Source organism: Podarcis cretensis (assembly GCF_951804945.1).
Source record: "Podarcis cretensis genome assembly, chromosome: 7".
Classification (NCBI taxonomy): Eukaryota; Metazoa; Chordata; class Lepidosauria; order Squamata; family Lacertidae; genus Podarcis; species Podarcis cretensis.
The window spans coordinates 79,289,174-79,308,070 of record NC_137176.1 but is presented as its reverse complement, the minus strand read 5'-3'; the positions used below and the strand labels follow the sequence as shown (position 1 = coordinate 79,308,070).

Genomic DNA, 18,897 nt, shown 5'->3' with positions numbered 1-18,897 from the left:
AAGAACTTTGCTTCAGTATGAGAACAGAAATCGTGCGGCGGTGGCGCGGCAGCAATGGGAGGCCCCTTAGCTTCCAGAACAAATTAAGTTCTTAACCTGAGGTACCACTGTATTACGAGTGGTTCTTCCACAAAACCAGAGATGTGGGATCTGTGGCCATGAAGATGCAACTGGGACTCCAACTCCCATAAGCCTCAGCCAGTATAGCCAACAGCCAGGGATGATATGAATTACAGTCCATCAACATTGGAGAGGGGGCACGTGTCTCCCCACCCTTGCGCTGAACCCATGAAACAATGAAACCTTTGAAAGACACGCATGAAGGAAATGTTCCAGGAAAAAGTGTCCGCTCTTGCTACGGCAGCGACAGTTAGTGAGGCAGAATGAAATCACCAAATTAGGCCACGGTCTGAACTGGCGGAGTTGAAGTGCGGCTGATATGACAGGGCGAGAGTTTCTCTCCTTCCAGTTCAGTCTCTGTGAAAATCACCACCACACGCTTCCTGGAAGATCAGAAGTGCACTGAACCTCATTTCTGGAACTGGGTCACATCCAGGTCCTGCAGGATATCTCCAGGCTTAAACAGCCCCAAGAAACATGGAGGATGACAGTCTCCTTGGCTAGGGACAGAGATGCACACTCCAAAGTCAGAACGTGTGCTGCGAATGCTAGGTCTAATAGCTATCATACAAAGGTCCACAACAGACTCCAGGGCACATATAGGAGGGGAGGGGGAAACAGTAAAGAAAGTAACCCCCCAGTTTTCCCAACAGGTTTTTTTTTTAGTTTTTTATTGCAAATCCAACAAGGTAAGGAAAAAATAAAACAAAAACACCCAGATAATAATATCCGAATAATACGAATAACCATAGACCACTACCAGCTCACATTGTGGATACAGTAACAATCGGTATACAAATCTTAAAAGCAAACATAAGCCCCCTAGATTCCACACGATACAGATGCTTATATGAAATATGTTGCCAGGGCTTTCAGGTGTTGTATAACAGACGGTAGGTATTTATTTTTCCAGGCTCAAAATTGAAGTCTCTTATCCACCATAAGGGCTCACAAACCCCACTTTTGTTGTCTGTCTGATAGTTCCCATCCCACAGGGATAAGCACATGAGCTCCTGCAAATATCAAGAATTTTTTCAGTACAAAATTGATGTAAATAACCACAAAAGAAATGTATCACTGGACAAACCTGCATCTTATATCTCAAAGGGACATTTCTCAGCATTACACCTTCCAACATCTATTTTTTTTTTATAAGATATTTATTAAGATTTTCAAAGATAATACATTGTAAAACAAAAAAAAAAACAAAAAAAGAAAGAAAAATGCAAAGGTACAAAAATACAAAAAATAAAAACAATTTAAAAAACACATAAAGTTTCCATTTACTTATTTTCATTTAACTTATTTTCCAGACCTCCTCATACCTCTCTTTCTTATATTCTAATTCAATTTGTTTGTTTAGCAAATCCACACCACCTTCCAACATCTATCTGCATTAGTCAAAGCGTTCCTATACAAATGCCGTAAAGTCCAATGTACTAGAAATATCAATTTGTGCTGTATCAATCTCAATTTCAGGTCCAAGGAAACCATTCTGTATGGATTCTAAAGCAATTTCCCATTGCTTATCTTTCAATTCCCTTTTCCATGCTTCTCTATGTTCCGGAACGTCTACCTTACCAAAATCCATTAAGAGTTCATAAACAGTGGTTATAGGTTTGGTTTTCTGTAAGTAGTCAATAATTCCCTCTAACAGTTTAGGAAATGCCAAAGTACTCAAAGCAGATGGGCCATAAATAGATACCAGCAGATGTTGTAATTGAAAATATTGCCACTCTCGCACTCATTGATAACTGACACTTAAGCTGTTAAACAAGAAATGATAAACATCCTGCATCTGAGTCTATCAGCTGGTCTAATATATGTATCCCACATGCCACCCATTCCTTTCGCAAAAAAAGACTGCCTGTCTATCTTCAGAACTAGATTACCACATAAAGTTAATTTAGGAACGAGCTTGCGTTCCGCCGGAAGTCCCCTCCCTCCCTCTCTCTCAAAGGTGCTACAGGTCCTTTTACCATATTTAGACACTATTATTAGCCATCCAAGGGACGCAGGTGGCGCTGTGGGTTAAAGCCTCAGCGCCTAGGGCTTGCCGATCGAAAGGTCGGCGGTTCGAATCCCTGCGGCGGGGTGCGCTCCTGCTGCTCGGTCCCAGCGCCTGCCAACCTAGCAGTTCGAAAGCACCTCCGGGTGCAAGTAGATAAATAGGGACCGCTTACCAGCGGGAAGGTAAACGGCGTTTCCGTGTGCGGCTCTGGCTCTGGCCAGAGCAGCGATGTCACGCTGGCCACGTGACCCGGAAGTGTCTCCGGACAGCGCTGGCCCTCGGCCTCTTAAGTGAGATGGGCGCACAACCCCAGAGTCTGTCAAGACTGGCCCGTACGGGCAGGGGTACCTTTACCTTTACCTATTAGCCATCCAAGAACAAGCGTGAAATAAACCATCTCTAGAATCACTCAAGCTGGGGCACTGATAGGAGGAGAAACTTGTCAATCATTTGTACACACTGACACACCCTAAGATGCATACTAATATCTGGAAATTTAAAACCACCTTCAGATACTGGTGCTTGCATTATCTTAACGTATTGTCGCAAATTAACTTCCCAAATAACCATTAAAAATATATATATATTTGGGGAATAGATAACAAAATACCACTAAGTACATATATCATCCCTGGCAATATTAATCTGTAATATGTTAACCTTACCCCAAATGCTAAATTTAAGTAACGTGCATTGTTCTAAATCGCTAGAAACCTCCTTTATCAACTTGTTCAGGTTCAGTTTAATCCTCTGAGAAATATCTCTTGGAATCAAAGCACCTAAGTTTGTCAAGACCTCTGGGCACCAACAAAACCACCACTTTGTATACAAATAATATATTGCCTACTGGCATTATTACCCATTTTGAACAATTAATTGTATACCACAAAATTCTACCCAAACTATTATTTTTTTTATTAACTCTGGTACAAATGCCTTGGGTCTACTAAGCACTAATAGTAAATCATCCACATACAAGGCTTGGTTAATTTCTACTTGCTCGTGAACAAAACCACTAATTCACCTATTCTGTCACACTGTGCATGCCAGTGGTTCAAAACATAAATCAAATACCAACGCAGACAGAGGACAGCCTTGTCTTGAAACTCTCCAAACCAACCGTCTGGAAGAAGTCAATTTGTCCTTGTGATTTAGGAGAGAGGTATAGATTTCTAGTCCGTTTTGCAAATTCTTGAGGAAATCCACATTTTTCCAAAGGAGTAATCACAAACCGCCAACATGCTTCCCCAAATGTCCGTCCCCCTCCCCCCCGCAGCACCCAAATAAATCAATCCATTCCATTACAGTTTAAGGCCACCAAACTGGTTACCAGGCTTTGATGGCCAACTCCCTGCCTATGCCTGAATGTCCTACTGCATGAAGTGTCTTAGCCAAAAATCGCTGTTCATATTTTGACATCTAAATTTAAGATGACTATTAAGATTATTTTAATCCCTTTGCTGTGATTTGTCGTAATTACACTGTGTAGTTTCTAAAATGTTGTTAGTTACTGGGAGCAACATATTTCGGAACTACAAGACTTCCTCTGTGTGGATAGGGGCTCTGCAGTACATTTCATTGTCTCCAGGTATGATGTGTTATTTATTTTCATTTATTCATTCAATTTACATCCCATCCTTCCTCCTGAAGGAACCTAACTAACTACAGGCTTTGCCGCCATTATTATCAGGTTCCCTGCTCTCAATGGAGGAGGGAACTCCTGGGAGTCAGAAGAGAACATGCGACCACAAAGATCCACAAAGAACAGTGGCGTATTCCTGCATTGCAGGGGCTTGGAATAGATCATTGGTGGTGAACCTATGGCACAGCTCTCTCTATGGGCACGCATGCCGTCCCCAGCACAGAGTTCGTAGCCCCGAGTAGAGCCGCGCATGCGTGAGTAGCGGGTTAGCCACCTGCAGGCTGCAGTTGAAACATGAATGTTCCATATGAGTGTGTGTGTGTGTGTGGTTTAACATATCATTTTCAAAAGTAATTAAACATACTTTTACATCTTATTCAATTTTTCGACTTCCATCAGTCCTGTCTGAAAATTTTCCAATCTAATCTCTTAGTATGCATTTCTTATTTTCCCTATTACATTTCAAACTCATAACCAATATCTCTCTCTTTTTCTACTTTGTAACACTTTGTATATTTCTCCTTACAAAACCTCTTGTAGTCCTACTAGTGTAATTTGTTGATTACAGTTGCTCTTCAAATAATTCATATACTTCTTCCAATCGTCTGTAAATCTCTGCTCTCACAGGTTTCGAATCCTTCCTGTCATTTTGTCCAATTCTGCATAGTCTGTTAATTTCGTCTGCCATTCTTCTTTCGTCAGAATTTCTTCTTGCTTCCATTTCTGGGCTAACAATACTCTTGCCACTGTTGTTGCATATAAGAACAGTTTGACATCTTGTCTATTAATGTCTTGGGCCTATAATGCCAAGTAAAAATGCTTCTGGTTTTTTTTTAAAGAATGTATATTTCAACATCTTTTTCATCTCTTTATATATCATTTCCCAGAAGTTCTTTACGAAACGTGAATGTTCCATTCCACTGTCTTAAAGTGCCTCGGTGCAGAACTGCCAGTAAGCCCGGCGGCATTTTGCTCCCTCCCGCACGAGCAGGCTTTAGAAGTGCAGCCGGGTGGGCTAGCCATCGAATCATAGGATTGTGGGGAGTTGGAAGGGAAGCCGATGCAGGGATCTCAACAACAGCATCCATGGCAGACAGCCATTCATCTTCTGCTTTGAAATCTCCCAAAGAAGAGTTTCTTGAAGGGAAATGATCAAAACAGCCATGCTGCCTGGGAGTAATTCCCTTTTTCATATTTCCCAAACAAGGATAATGCAAACTTTCACCTTTCAAGAACAAGTTGTATCACCGAAAGCTCTGTAATTGTGTTTTTCTTTTGAGACAAAAGATGTTAATGTATGAGTTGTTGTTTTCTAAACTAAAACCTCAGTATTCAGGTTAAATTGCCGTGTTGGCACTTTGCGATGAATAAGTAGGTTTGGGGTTGCAAAACTCGGTCTCTAAAAGGTTTGCCATTACTGGAATAGACAATCCTCAGGATTCCTTGCAACTCTACAGTTCTATGACTACCAAACTGTTGCTCTCTCAGAGCTTACTTTGCTGTTGCCAACTCCCAGCCTGTCCCCACCTACCTGGTGGTCTCCTTGATGCAATGAGGATAGGGCAAATTGGGCTAACCCTTTGTCAGACAGGCAGGTAAGCTGGAAAACACAACCACAGACTGTCTCACCAGAGTGGTGCATGCTCTAGTTATCTCTCACTTGCACTACTACAATGCACTCTATGTGGGGCTATCTTTGGAACTACAACTAATCCAGAATGCGGCAGCTAGACTGGTGACTGGGAGTGGCCGCCGAGACCACATAACACCAGTCTTGAAAGACCTACATTGGCTCCCAGTACGTTTCCGAGCACAATTCAAAGTGTTGGTGCTCACCTTTAAAACCCTAAACGGCCTCGGTCCAGTATTCCTGAAGGTGTGTCTCCACCCCCATCATTCTGCCCGGACACTGAGGTCCAGTGCCGAGGGCCTTTTGGCGCTTCCTTCGATGCAAGAAGCCATGTTACAGGGAACCAGGCAGAGGGCCTTCTCGGTGGTGGCACCCGCCCTCCCATCAGAAGTCAAAGAGAAAAACAACTACCAGTCTTTTAGAAGACATCTGAAGGCAGCCCTGTTTAGGGAAGCTTTTAATGTTTAATAGGTTATTGTATTTTAACATTCTGTTGGAAGCCACCCAGAGTGGTTGGGTAAGCCCAGCCAGATGGGCGGGGTATAAATAATAAATTATTATTATTATTATTATTATTATTATTATTATTATTATTATTATCATCATCATCATCATTATTACAGGCCTACCTGCCTGTTCCAGTACTTGCCTGCCCAACTATTTGGACCTGAGTATCAAGCACCTTGGGTCCAAACAAGCTTAGGCGTTAGCGGCTTGCTCCCCACCCCCTGCCCCAAAGCAACAACTGCAGAGTCCATCGCAAGCTGGACTTTCCCCAGCCAAAGCTCATTGCTCTTCACCTCTGTTACTCAGCGACCGCAACAAAAGTCATGACTACTGGGGGAGAGGAAAAGGAGCCGGCGGCCTTTGAGCCCATTGTCTGAGACACAATGTTCTGAAGCAAAAGTTCCTGCATAAAATATGAAAGCTGAGTGAATTATTCAGGCTCCGCGAATATCTGCAAGAACTAGCCCAAAGTCCTCTTTCTGCTGTTTTTAAGTCTCCTGCAAAAGATTCGTTTCCCTAAATATCGCGCCTGCCGATTGAGGCTCTCCCTCTTGCCCTCCACTGCCTCTGTTTCCAACTGCACAGCAACCCACACTTTATGTTCAAGCAGAAAAAACTAGGCGGAAAACGAAGAAAATCAAGCCTGAACTAAACCCAGCTCTGAGTTTAGAAAACAGGAAATGGCAGGATGGGAATTTCAGCTGTTCTCAGTAAATGGTATCAGAGGATTCATGCATTAGTGTTTTGGTTTTTTTAAAGTAACTACCATCGACTGAGGAGTACTTGTGTTTTCCTTTAAATTGCATTTGGTCTCTGACTATGGGACAGGCATACATTTTCAGACAGCTAATGAATTGCAGCGATCCGTCAGGGGAGCAGAGGGCTTGATGCCAAAAAATCTGGCTCCCGAACCTCTCTTTGCCACTAGCTCTTATGCAGCAGCGATACAGCGCCTATGCGCGGCCTTGCCAGAGGCAGGGCTTCCGTTAAATATTAAGAGGCTGTTTGTTAAAATAACATTGCCATGGCAACCAGGGAAAGCTCAAATAGCGCCAGGTGGCTGTGCTGAAGCTGCTGACTCATGACAGCGTGTTAAAACTGCCAATCAACTCCTATCTGGATGATCTTGCTCCCTCTCTCAGACTCTCTGGATCGAGACAGGAAGGAAGCTGGGAATGCAGGTAGTTGCTGAGAAAGCAACAGGGATGCAGATGAACGTCTGGGTATGATGCACTGCAAACACCCATCAGCCCCGAACCAGATGGCCAATGGTCCAGGGTGATGGGAGATGTTCTAGCAAGAACCAAAGGCTCTCCCATCCCAGCTGTAATGCAAGACTCTTGGGGTTACTCCAGCAAAACGGGAGCAGGGTTTCTCCTCTCCCACAGCTCCCCAATCCCCTACACAACAATCTTCCCCAACCTGGTGCCCTCCAGATGCTGCTGGAATTCCAAGACTCATCAGCTGCATGGCCAATGGTCATTTATGATCTAGGCTCCCATCACGCTCAAAACGGTATCCTTGGCAACAGTTATGGCTTCACCAAAGAATCCTGGGAACTGTAGCTTGTTAAGGGTGCTGAGAGTTGTTAGGAGGAGCCTAGTCTCTTCACAGAGCTACAAATCAACCCCTCTTCTCAAGGAACTCTGGGAATTGTAGTTTTCAGAGGGGGCATAGGGTTCCTCCAACAACCCTCACCCAGCTTTGCAGAGAAAGACGTATAAGCAGTTGTGTACTGTTTCTGAATTTCAGATATTCTGCTGCTGATTTCCCCCTCATTTTTCAAGAGGCCTTTGCTATTACATGTGCATTATGTTTAATAGTTGCATCCAATTTAAGTGGGTAATAACATGTTATGAGACTCTATTTCACGGGGTTGTAAAATTTACTGCTGGGATGATACTGTGCATAATTTGTCATTGCTACTTCGTATTTAGTTATTAGGTTCGATATATATTATGCACTATTGTGTATTATTTATTGGGCTGTATGGTTCAGATTATTGAATTGTATTTGTATAACTGTTTTAATTTGCATCCTGTGGATGTTATGTTATGTACTGACATATCAAGTTTATTATGTTGTAAACGCAGAACCTAGAACTGGTGGTCTTTTGACAAAGTTCGTGATTTAAAGGTTGAAATAAATGATGAGAGTGTTAGCCACAGGACCCCCATCCAAATATTGTGAGAAGATATTGCTTACTTTTAGATGGCATATGATGTCCTGGTTGCTATGCTCTAATTACAGCATAATTGTGCTGTTGGTAGTGTTTTTGGCAACGTTAAAATGTCGTTTTATATTAGTTGCCTTAAGATTTTTGCATGTTTCTAAATTGTTGTGAGTTGCCTGGAGATTTAAAGAGGCACTGTAAATAAAAATAAGTATTGTTTATTAGAAACAATGGGAGTAAGGAGGAATAATGGCAATACGAAAGAAGGGAATGTGTATTAAAGGTATAAATATGGATGATTGTCAGAGACGCTAAAGGAAGTCAAAAACAGTCACAATTTGTTGTATGCGGGATTAAATGAATAATTGGATGGAAATTTATAAAATGCATAATAAAAATTATATAGAAAGAAAGAGTTGCCTGGAGACCACCCGGTGTTAGGCAACTCACCAACAGAATAAACAATAATGTTGCATTTAAAACATCAATGTATCGCCCTTCACCAAAACTGGCAATTTGCACAATTAATATATCAAATCCATAAAAACCATACGGTAAAAGCAATCAGCTGATGCAACATCAGCCGTCTAGAGAGCTACAGCTTCCTTAATCCTGGGCTAAAGCGCCCAAGTACAAACCCCAACTTGACAAAAGGTATGCTGCCTCTTGTTGCCTTAAAAAGTAATCTCTACTTCTTATACCCTTAATGAGATTATAGCTCTCTATTATGACAGTTGAGCCCCTTATTTATGATAGTCAAAACATTTTCAGCGCAAGGTAATTATGCTTTGCAATTAAAATCCACATCAGGCCTATGAAATCAAAGAAGCAGTATGTTGTAAGTCTTTTGAAAACAACAACAACAACAGCGACATACTGCGGAATGAGAATTTAGTGTTCACAGTATTCAGCTGTGCTGTCTGGGGAGGAGAAAAGTTGTAGTTCGAAACAGCTGGATGACAGGCACCCAGTTGGGGAAAAACCGAGCTATGGCTCCTTGTTGCTGTATTTGGGTGCTTCAACTCATGGAGCTATGATGGTACAGGGAGCCAATGCAAATCTGCAAGGCTGATGCCAAGTCTAGAATGTGCTGTGGTATACCTTGTTATTTTTCACATGCTCCTCCTGCGGCGCTGGACCTCAGTGTTTGGGCTGAGGGATGGGGGCGGAGGTAGTGGCATGGGGTGAGAAGGGGGGCCCTAGGGGGTTAATAGGGGGGAGTGGCAGTGGGGTTCGGGAGAGGAGTGAGCAGGGGCACAGCCCCTAGTTAATCACATTCACATATTTGTGAAAAGGGAGACAAAAACGGGTAAGCCATTGCAACAGTGAGAAAGTGACTCTTGGGAAAAGCATGGGTGGGGAAATTGTGGGTCTTCAACTCCCACATCAAGGGACACGGGTGGCGCTGTGGGTTAAACCACAGAGCCTAGGACTTGCCAATCAGAAGGTCGGCGGTTCGAATTCCCACCACGGGGTGAGCTCCCGTTGCTCGGTCCCTGCTCCTGCCAACCTAGCAGTTCGAAAGCACAAAGCGCAAGTAGATAAATAGGTACCCCTCCAGCGGGAAGGTAAACGGCGTTTCCGTGCGCTGCTCTGGTTCGCCAAAAGTGGCTTAGTCATGCTGGCCACATGACCCGGAAGCTGTACGCCGACTCCCTCAGCCAATAAAGCAAGATGAGCGTCGCAACCCCAGAGCCAGCCACGACTGGACCTAACGGTCAGGGGTCCCTTTACCTTTAACTCCCACATCATGCAGCCCAACATCAAGAGGGCCACAGACCCAGGTTCCTGGTGCAAAGCAAGCTATGGTTGGATATAAACAACTATAATGAATTAAGATGTATCAACGAGGCTGCTGCTGCTGCTGCTACTAAAGGCAATATGAATTTCCAAAGTAAAATTAATCAAAAATTGAAGCTGGCAGCTTTGAGGATGGGGAGGCGAGGAAAGAGAGGGGGGGGGAGATTTTAGGGAAAAGAAGCAATCTAATTAATTCGCCACGGAAAGCAAAGAAGTAATGAACTAGCTCTCAAGTGCTTTTCCAATCTACAGTTCCTTTAGCTGAAAGAGATGTGCTTGCATATTTCTGCCAACAGTAGAGCACCGAGAGAATTTAAATGCCGGCCAGGAATCTAATTAAGAGCTGTCTTTCCCCTTAAAAACAAGATTTGCAGTTTGGGGAGAAGTTGCTTGCTGGAAGAGGGGTGAGGGGCAACTGTAGCCCACCCTAGTCTCCCATCCCCTCCTGAAAAACTGTCGGAAAACACATGAAGCTGCCTGAAGCCAGACTATCGGTTCATCAAGGCCAGCAATGTCTACTTTGAGAAGCAGCACCTTTTCAGGAGTTTAAGCAGATGTCTTGCTTTCTGGGGGTTTTGAACTAGGGATATTGTTTACTGAACCAGGATCTTCTGCATGCAAAATAACTCAAGCACCAAGCTAAACTGCAGCCCAGAAGAAGCAGTAATGCTCCAATACTCCTGAATTGCCACCTTTTTCAAAGCTGCGTCTCAGGGAAAAACCCCACCCTTCAAACATCCTGGTTGTCAGGGTGCAATTATATCTGCTTCCCCTCTCTGTTCCTTTATTATCAGTGTTAGAAACTGGGATAGAATAGCTAGGAGCCAAATGGCTTCTGGGACCTGGGTTGTGGGTACCAAAAAAGACTGTCTAGTCGCCACTGGGTGTGTGTGTGTCGACAACACTTTTTATTTCTTATTTTGATAAGCATGAACTAATACAGTGGTACCTCTGGTTGCAAACGGGATCTGTTCCAGAGGCCCGTTTGCAACATGAAAAGCCCGCAACCTGAAGCGCCATATCTGTGCATGTGCGCGGCATGATTTGGTGCTTGTGCGCATGCGCAAAGTGCAGTTTAGCGCTACTGTGCATGTGTGAGCAGTGAAATCCAGAAGTAACCCTTTCCGGTACTTCCAGGTCACCGCGGGACGCAACCTGAAAAAACGTAACATGAACAAACGGAACATGAGGTATGACTGTACGCAATTCATGTAAGTGATACATTGTTAATATCACGCTTTTAGCAGAAATTGTTAATACATGTTTAATTGGGTGCTTACAATAAAAACTATTGGTACCATACTTCAGTTTTACCAAACTCCTTAACATATTGTCTATCCTTAACATATACTTTGAGGCTTCAAAGCACATACCTTTCAGTAATTTTTGCGTGTCAGCCAGGCACACATTTTTTTTTTTTAAAGGCACCCAGACTTTTTGAGGTGCTCGCAAATGGAGAATCTTTAGGCGCAAAACGCGCCTGGGACCCTGCTAATTTCAAACCATGATTATTACGCATGCCTATGGCATCGCCATGATCTGCCTGACACAGCCCTGCTCACTTCAAGAGGCTTCTTTGAACTCTGGAACAAAAATTCACTCCCCTTTTCCTTTAACTTGGGCAGGGGGAAGCGAGTAGTTACTTCCTGGATGGAGAAACCCGGATGGCTTCTCCATATTTATTTATTTATTTATTTATACATACATACATACATACATACATACATACATACATACATACCCAGCCCTCCCCAGCCAAGACCGGGCTCAGGGCGGCTAACACCAGCTATAAAAACAATTGATTAAAATACAACTTAAAAACAATATTAAAATACAACATTAAAATGCAGCCTTGTTTCAGTAGAAACTCAAATCAAAAACTTTTTGGGATGAAAATGTCAAATCTTCACCAAGGCCAACTATCCAGTCTGGTCCTACGTGGGCCAGAAAAAAAACCAGGGAAGCCCCCAAATACGAGTTCCATCACAGAAGGAGAAAGGAAAGAAGGGGAGGGATCAAGTTGATTCCAAGCCAAAGGCCAGGCGGAACAACTCTGTCTTACAGGCCCTGCGGAAAGAAATCAGATCCTGCAGGGCCATGGTCTCATGAGGCAGAGCGTTCCACCAGGCCGGAGCCAGAGCTGAAAAGGCCCTGGCTCTGGTTGAGGCTAATCTGACTTTCTTAGGGCCCGGGACCACTAGGGTGTTGCTATTTATGGACCTTAAGGTTCTCCATGGGCATACCAGGAGAGGCGGTCCCGTAGGTATGAGAAATCTGAGACTATTTCTTTTTCACCACGCCAAAGCAAGTCAAACACAGTCAGACTTTAGCCCAAACACCAGTTTATTGGCCTTGCAAGCAAGTCTACAAAAGTGGCCAGTGACCATTATAAAGGTAAAGGGACCCCTGACCATTAGGTCCAGTCGTGGCCGACTCTGGGGTTGCAGCGCTCATCTCGCTTTATTGGCCGAGGGAGCCGGTGTACAGCTTCCGGGTCATGTGGCCAGCATGACTAAGCTGCTTCTGGCAAACCAGAGCAGCGCACGGAAACGCAGTTTACCTTCCTGCCAGAGCGGTACCTATTTATCTACTTGCACTTTGACATGCTTTCAAACTGCTAGGTTGGCAGGAGCTGGGACCGAGCAACGGGAGCTCACCCCGTGGTGGGGATTCGAACCGCCGACCTTCTCATCAGCAAGTCCTAGGCTCGGTGGTTTAACCCACAGCGCCACCTGTGTCCCTAGTGACCAAGTTCTTTCCAGGTGACAAGACAGGGAAGCTCTACAGAAGTCTGTTTTTTTCACCTATTAAATTGCACTTGAATAGCCTTGGTATATATGGGCAGTGACCATTGTACCTGCCCATCTATACCAAGGCTATTCAGGTGCAACTTAATAGGTGAAAAAACCAGACTTCTGTAGAGCTTCCCTGTCTTGTCACCTGGAGAGAACGTCTTGCCACAGATTACCATGTAAGTGGCTATTTAAGTCTGCATTAAATGCTGAACAACAATTTCTCCAGCACTCCCCAGGCTGCAGCTAAGTGGCAGAAGATAGAAGTTTCCAGATTCAGTTCCTGGCACCTTCAATTAAAGTGATATTGGGTAACAGGTGGTAGGGAAGACCCTCCCTCTGAGACATAGAAGAGCCGCTGTCAATCAGAGCAGACTGGACTGGACTAGGCAGGCCAATGGACAGACTCAGGACGTGTTCACAGAATGCCATCATCTCTCTCTTCCCTACTGGCTGCAGATGACCTAAATTGCATTTCGCCTTGGCTGTCTGCTGTTAATTGATTTCTTGGAGCTTTGTGGTTTTTGCAGGAAGGGCTCCTGAAAAACGAGGGCTGGGTAAAATAACTTGGGACAAAGGAAAGAGGCTAACCGATTGCTAACTAGGCAGGAATAAAGAAGCAGTAAACCTATCTAGGCCAGAGCTCTGTTTACAAAGTATCACACAGTAAAAGGATACCGTAGACCTTGATAAAATGCACACACTGTGACAATGCCTGCAGCCTAATGAGAGCTTCCTCTGCTTAAGCAATGTGCAACAGACTTGACTTGGAAGGAAGTCCCGTCAATCTCAAACGTTATTTGCTTCCAATTAAGTAACCTTTTCTCTGTTACTTGGGTGGAAGCCCCAGTGAACTCAGTAAAACTTACATGCTTAGGACTGGTCTGTAGAGGAATTAGCCCTACATTTTAAAACCACAGAATATTTAGGCTAAACACAGTTTAGTGTGTTGTTCCCACTCTAAACTGTGGTTAGTTTTAACTACAATTGGTTAAAATAAACCAGGTTCAGAAACCAGTTTGAAGCTGCCCCAGTTTCCATCGAAGTTAAACTTATCCATAATTTGTCAGGTTCGGATGATCAAAAACAGAAACAAGTGCTTTTGAGCATCTCCTCTCAGCCACACTATAGGAAGGTGGGGTGGCATGAGTCTAAAGCTCCCCTACACTAACTGTCATCACAGTAAACTATGGTTTAGCATGACACCCAAGTCAGGCTAACTGTTTAGCTGAATAACAGCCAATCTTCCCAAAGAGAAGATCATGGGATAAAACTAGCCCCCAATGGTAGTACTTAAAACTGAAGGTCAGGAATGCATATTTGAATGTTTCCCCGTGTTACAAAGACAGCCTACTAGGACAGCCCAATTTTATACTTCCAGTTATAAACAAAAACAAGAGTTTTATAAGTTACATTATAGCTGTTCTCAAAAATAAGCCAACAGGAATAACAATTACAACTCAGCCATTATGACCCCATTACAACATAAATTTATTTCTTAAACATATAATATTCCAGTCTTTTGCACTGGGGGGAAATGAATTCAGAGCAAACAGTAATTGAAGTCTGTAACTGGAAACATTCCAAAAAAGGGGAGACTAAATTAGTTAGAAAAGTCTCATGTCACATAAAGAAAGTTCTGAACCTAAGCTCTGTAATATTGGTTTTCTACATGTCGTGTTTCATATAAATATGTATGTAAAACAGACAGAGCTGATTTTTTTCATCTCGCTCTGTCTTGTGAGGTGAGACCCTGTTTATCCTTACTGATTTCCACTTTTCCAACACCTTCTTCTGCCATTTCACATCTCTGCACAAAACCACCACCCAGACTGAACCAAATGTCAGGGAGCAACTAGGGAAAGCGCTAATTAAATCACCTCAATCCTTGAAAACAGGTGGGAAAGGTGCAAACCTTCATGGCCTATATATCACCAATTCTAGGCAGTGTTAATTTCTATGTCAACAAAGACGCAGTTATATATTGATAGCTCAGAAGCTGGGGGCAGAATCAGAGAGACAACTCTGGAACACTATACAAAAAACTGCCTTACAAAGTTAGGCAAATCACTGTTTGCAGGTTCCCCCCACCCTCAAACATTTATAAGTTTCTTTGTTTTTGTTTTTAAACCTTCTTGGTATATGGAATCATCCCCACAGGGAACCCTGTTTTTCCTGGATTATGGGACCCAAGTCAGGCACACAACAGATTGCCCTCTATGGAGAGCCCTTGTTTAGGGTTCCAGCAACCCAGCTAAGACACTCTGTTCCAAGAATAGCCAATGTGGTTGCCTCCAGATGTTTTGGTCTATAACCTCCATCAGATGGAAGCTGCAGTCCACATCTGGAGAGTATTCCAGCTCTATTCCACCTCCCTCCTGGTTTTCCGGGCTTGTCCCCCCACAACTCTCCATAGCACTGTCTATACTATAAGAGGCCACGAGACTTTCCCCGTGACCTATAGCTTTATTTGAAAGCTGCCTTGAGTTTGATTTTGATCACAGAAAGGCAGGGCATAAACGTTGAAACATATCCATTTATAGAAATAATATTTGGACAAACTTATTCATGTTGTTTCCTCATTTCATCCCTTTAGCTTGGGGTACAGAATCTGTTGCCTTCTAGATGTTCTGGGGAGCTCCTACTTCCATCAGGTCCAACCAGCATGGTCAATAGTCAGGGATGATGGGAGTTGTAGTCCATCAAAATATGGAAGGCCACAGATTCACCACCCCTACTTTAGCTACATCCAATGACACGGAGAAAGAAGAAGGGGAAGCAAAGTGTGAAGCCACTTGCTATTATATACGGACACTTCTTCACTTATTTCTACAGTGGTACCTTGGTTCTCAAACTTAATCCGTTCCGGAAGTCCGTTCCAAAACCAAAGCATTCCAAAACCAAGGCACCCTTTCCCATGAAAAGTAATGCAAAACAGATTAATCTGTTTCAGACTTTCAAAAACAACCCCTAAAACAGCCATTTAACATGAATTTTACTACCTAACGAGACCATCGATCCACATAATGAAAGTGATAAACAATGTACGGCAGTCACACAATCAATCCATCAGCAGCTGAACTGGGATCCACACAGTCACAAAAACAAGAAGAGCCACAAAAACAAAAACGCAAAATAAACAGCAAAAACAGACAGACCTCAGAGTAACACTCAAAACAGGTGGCACTCAAACCAGAAGCATAACACTCAAAACGGAGCATGTTTGGCTTCCAAAAAAAGTTCGCAAACCGGAACGCTTACTTCCGGGTTTGCAGTGTTTGGGTTCCAAGTTGTTTGAGTACCAAGGAGTTTGAGAACCAAGGTACTACTGTAATCCCCTCCCCCCCAGTATTTGATGTGAATAAATGCTTCTTGAAGCACTTCAGGCAAAGTTCACTTTTTAATTTTTAAGAATTGCTTGGAACAGTAAAAGTGTATTGTAATTTCTGATTTTACACAGCTGTTGGCAGAAATTAAAATGGGGGAGGGAATGGTTTCTTTTCTACTTTTATACAGAATGACAGAAAAGTTGAGTACTATGTTGGAAAGCTATTTCTGGCCAGGAAATGGAAAATTCCAGAATATGATAGCGATTTCCAGAATGACTGAAAAAACCTCAATTCTATTAAATATAAGCTATAATTGCCGAACCCTCTTAGACATGTTCCAGTCCTGCTGGAACCAGAGGGGTTAAAGACAACCCAAAGTGGGTGGTGTCCTCTTCTTCTATGGCTATGGGCTTTTTAAAGGGTCAAGAAAACCCTCTAGCTTCTGACACCTCACTCTCGCATCAGCTATGGCTTCCGTGCTTCATAAATCTCAGTTCCTCTGTTCCCATTTTTTAAAATTGTTGTTGTTCTTATTGCCAGAGCAACAATGAATTTAAGCACACTGTATTAAAAATAGCTCAGTAATAGGAAACTTGGAACTTAGGACTATATAGAAGAATTTGAAGCTGTGCTACACAGACAGCAACCAGACAATGACGCTGATGATCAGATTTCCTGTATCTTTGCTTTTCTCTATAGCCCAGCTGTCTTGTTTGTGTATGTGGGGTGGTCCCGCTTGGGACCACAACTTATTTTGCTGTCCTTTCCTTTCAGCCATTTCCCCCCTAGAAAATTGCTCCCTCTCCTTTCTATTTTGTCCTGTTAGAGGTAAAGGGACCCCTGACTATTAGGTCCAGTCGCGGACGACTCTGGGGTTGCGGTGCTCATCTCACTTTATTGGCCGAGGAAGCCGGCGTACAGCTTCTGGGTCATGTGGCCAGCATGACAAAGCTGCTTCTGGCAAACCAGAGCAGCACACAGAAATGCCGTTTACCTTCCCACCAGAGTGGTACCTATTTATCTACTTGCACTTGATGTGCTTTCGAACTGCTAGGTTGGCAGGAGCAGGGACCGAACAACGGGAGCTCACCCCGTCGCGGGGATTCGAACCGCCGACCTTCCAATCGGCAAGTCCTAGGCTCTGTGGTTTAACCCACAGCACCATCCACATCCCATTTTGTCCTGTTAGGGAATGATTATAGGTACCCACACGTTTCTCTTAATGGAGCAAATGACAACTTTGGAGCGTGTAGTGAGAAACCGCAATAGTAGGGTTAACTTACTACAGTGCTGATGTGATTCAGGGACCTCTACTGACCACCCCTTGGCATTTAAAGAAACTAATCATGGATCCCCCCAGTCTTGTGAACCACTAGTCCATCTCGCTCAGCTCTGTCAACTTCGACAAGCAATGCACCTCCATAGACTCAGGTGGAGATGGTTCTCAGCTCTCTACTTGAGATTCCCTTTCACACAAGATGACAGAAACTGAACTTGGGGCGTGCAAAGCATATGTCCTGCTTGGGACCCAATGCATACCTGCCCACAAAATCTCTACAGTGGTACCTTGGTTCTCAAATTTAATCTGTTCCGGAAGTCCGTTCCAAAACCAAAACGTTCCAAAACCAAGGCACACTTTCCCATAGAAAGTAATGCAAAATGGATTAATCCGTTCCAGACTTTTCCAAACAACCCCCAAAACAGCAATTTAACATGAATTTTCTTATCTAACGAGACCATTGATCCATATGAAAGCAATAAGCAATGTACTGCAGCCACACAATCAATCAGTAGCTGAACTGGGTTCCACACAGTCACACACACACACAAAAAAAGAGCCACAAAAATGCAAAATAAATAGCAAAACCAGACAGACCTCAGCGTAACACTCAAAACTGAAGTGTGGCACTCAAATCGGAAGCGTAACCCTCAAAACGGAGCATGTTCAACTTCCGAAAAAAGTTCACAAACTGGAATACTTACTTCTGGGTTTGCAGTGTTTGGGCTCCAAGTTGTTTGAGAACCAAGGCGTTTGGGAACCAAGGTACCACTGTACTACAGATCTGCACAATTCGTGCCCCATCGAGGCGTAAAAATCACAAGAGCAGCTGTGCTGGATCAAACCAAAAGCCCATCTTGTCCAGCACTCTAGGGTCACAGTGGCCAACCAGATGACCACAGGGAGCCCCCAAGCATGATCCTGAACACAGTAGCACTCACTCTACCTGAGATTGCCAGCAGATGGCATTTACAGGCTTTCTGCCTCTGACTGTAAAGGTAGAACACTGTGATTAGTAGACATAAATGGGACAGTGCTAAAGCTCCTAGGTTTGTTGCCTGTTAGGAATGGCAGAAGTGTGTTGGGCTCTAAATCAATCACCTGCCATGTATGGCTGGCGTACAGCACAGTGGGTTAATAGCTGCAGAGTCCTGCTTTACTGAGGCTTTGGCCCTAGACACCTAAGTTAGCGTTTTGATAAACATGCCCAGGATTGAGCTGTGAATACCAAATCCAGCAAAGTTCCCGATTCCGCTTTCCGGATGTAAGAAAAGACCTGCTGGATCAGGCCAAAGGTCCAGCATCTTGATCTCACCTTCCCCAACAAGAAGCCTGTGGGAAGCTTGCAAGCGGGACCCGGGTGCAGTTTTCAACTGGGCAAAGTGGATTTGATAGCTGCAAACTGTACAGAGCTGTTCACGTAGAAAAGACAAGTCCCGTGCAACTCAAAAGCTAGCTTGATTGCATTTAATCCAAATGCACCCCCTCATTTTCCCCATCACACATTTTTACTCCCCTTTTTTTGTTGTGGGGCTGGAAACTGCCCCTATCTAGCTACAAGGGTTAATTAACATAGCAAAACTGGGGTGATTGATTGTATTAGCATGAATTACC

At 43.7% G+C, this 18,897-nt stretch overlaps 1 protein-coding gene and 1 long non-coding RNA gene across 4 annotated transcripts in view; one reads left to right on the top strand and one right to left on the bottom strand.

Annotated features, from left to right (window-relative positions):
• Positions 1-18,897, top strand: part of LOC307220609 — a 484,995-nt gene that overhangs the window by 32,983 nt on the left and 433,115 nt on the right. The gene's annotated exons all lie outside the window — the stretch shown is intronic.
• ZHX2 (zinc fingers and homeoboxes 2) overlaps positions 1-18,897 on the bottom strand; it is a 50,079-nt gene that overhangs the window by 27,852 nt on the left and 3,330 nt on the right. The window contains exon 2 of one of the 3 annotated variants that reach the window (XM_079984254.1): positions 17,288-17,470. The exons of the other annotated variants lie outside the window; for them this stretch is intronic. The gene's annotated coding sequence lies outside the window, so the exon portion shown is untranslated. The remainder of the gene's footprint in view (positions 1-17,287; positions 17,471-18,897) is intronic. 3 annotated transcript variants of the gene reach the window in all.